The 2,000-nt window shown below is 42.9% G+C and overlaps 1 long non-coding RNA gene across 2 annotated transcripts; it reads left to right on the top strand.

Moving 5' to 3' along the window:
- The first annotated feature begins 133 nt into the window (after positions 1 to 133).
- LOC118406992 lies at positions 134 to 1,993 on the top strand. 2 transcript variants are annotated; one of them, XR_004830106.1, is made up of 5 exons: positions 134 to 178; positions 315 to 433; positions 716 to 817; positions 1,177 to 1,288; positions 1,651 to 1,993. It is a non-coding gene; the product is annotated as an uncharacterized LOC118406992 (long non-coding RNA). The 2 variants fall into 2 exon arrangements; XR_004830105.1 differs by having other exon boundaries at positions 1,618 to 1,993.
- Positions 1,994 to 2,000: the final 7 nt, after the last annotated feature.

Below are 2,000 nucleotides of genomic sequence, written 5' to 3'. Positions count from 1 at the left end.
TCACGTTTTTGTGGAGTTTCAACTTTCATCCGGCGAAAACTGAAATCATAGACATAGTCGGAAAAGTGACCCCGTCTTGATCAAAACGAACACGGAAACACGCCCCCCTCCCCAACTCACGTACGAGTGCTTCGTGACAACATCCGGTGCATCCAGGGCACAAGTCTTTCCCGACAAGGTATTGTGCTGTATTGTGTCTACTCTACAGTCCCTACTTGCCATTGGGCAGGCGTTGAACCTTTTGTGTTTTTTTTACAGTGGTATTAACGTAGCGAGCAGCTGATGCATGTCTCTTTCTTTTACTAATATCACAGCAATGTCTGGACGTTACCGGTACCGTCACCGAAGGCGCTTCACAACATCCGGGGAGACAGTGGTCCTGGCGGAAGGCGTCTTAGCCTCGTGGCTGGATTTCAGAAGCCTCTGAGATGACGTATGTAAATCAGCTCTGCTAACCAGACATTTGAGAAGGCAGTATTGTACTGTGCTGCGTGAAATCAAAATGTCGGCTTATAGCATTTGCCATATTAGTAGCATTGTATATTGTTTAGGCAGTCTGTGTAGACTGACGTAGTAGCAATTGAAGTAGCATTCGAGATGTCCCAATTATATACTGCATTCCCGTTTGCCATGGAACAGAAATTGAGCCATGTGTGTTTGTTGCAGCGGTGTTGAGACAAATGATGCATGTCTTTTTCTTCTACCTATTTGTTAGAAATGTCTGGACGCCATAAGGAAGCAGAGGTCAAGCGCGCGTCACCGTCACTGACATGACAATATCGTGCTTCGTGACAACACCACGTGCATCACCAAGAAGGTGGACAGTCTTTCCTATAATAAGTTGTTTGTGTTGTACAATATTGTCTGAATGCAGTAGCATAGCAATATTTATTTTTTTAACATTACACTGAACCAAGGAGATTCAATCAAACCTCCTTGATTAAACCTGTGTTTGAGAATATATAAAGTTTACTGCAAATTCTTGCCCTTATGCTAATTGTAGGTAACATAAAAGATTCAAACAGTGTAAAAAACAATATCACAAGTGTCTGCTCTTGTCTAAAGCTAGTCTGATGTCTTTGTAACTTGGCGAATGTAAGCTTAGTTTCAATGGTTGATGAACAATGTTCAGGTGAACAGTACTTAATAGAGTTTTCTTTTTCTTTTCAAAATTAGGACTGGTTGAACAGTTTTGCTGTGGGTCAGATGATGCGTGCATACGTTCCGGTCCAGCCCTGCCTTTGAAACTGTATTGGAGGGAGGAAGCAGACCATGAGACTGTTGATAGGTGAGTGCATCCTCTACAACTCGTTCCAACCTAAACCCTGCCTGCATTCTTTTTTTAAAATTCAGGCCACTGTCACTGTTATTGAACCATCTCTACCAACTTTAACCTGGTTAAGATCAGTAAGCAATGATTTGACCATTTCCTGTTACACTTTAGCGCTACAGACATTACAGTAGTCTTTCTCATAATTTGTCACCATTTCTACTCATTGCAAAACATAAGGCTTCCTCGTGCCTTTAAAAATATTTTGATTATAAAGCTAGTAGCAAAACGATGGAAGTCTAGCCAGTCGTTATTGATTGTAATTCACTTTCTTGCATTCACAATAGGTTGCGAAGGAAATATCTCACAGCATCTTCCAGGACCGCATTGATGCCATAAATTCCTAATCAACTGCAGCTGCAATGTTCCTGGTGGGACTTATCCTGGTGAGAGGTTGTCCGACGCCATCTCAACATGTATAGTGACGTCCAGAAAGATCGGTGCTCGTCTGTGCGCCCTGCGATCTGAGTGATGTAGCCAGTAGGGCGTTAGGGCATTTTGTAAATGGAGGCTCCTTTTGCCCTCATAGCTTCAGTCCGTTTCTGTGGTGTACAAGCTTGGTGTGTGGCTGATTTTGGTTTTGTGACTGTGTCGATGGCCGGACTTGTATTCGGTCAGTTACTGTTAATTCTGTTCTTTATAAACCGGGTTTTCCCTGGTTCACCATCTG

The sequence above is a fragment of the Branchiostoma floridae genome, chromosome 19, assembly GCF_000003815.2.
Source record: "Branchiostoma floridae strain S238N-H82 chromosome 19, Bfl_VNyyK, whole genome shotgun sequence".
NCBI classification, from domain to species: Eukaryota; Metazoa; Chordata; class Leptocardii; order Amphioxiformes; family Branchiostomatidae; genus Branchiostoma; species Branchiostoma floridae.
The sequence above is the reverse complement of the archived record's forward strand: the minus strand, read 5'-3'. Positions and strand labels throughout refer to the sequence as shown.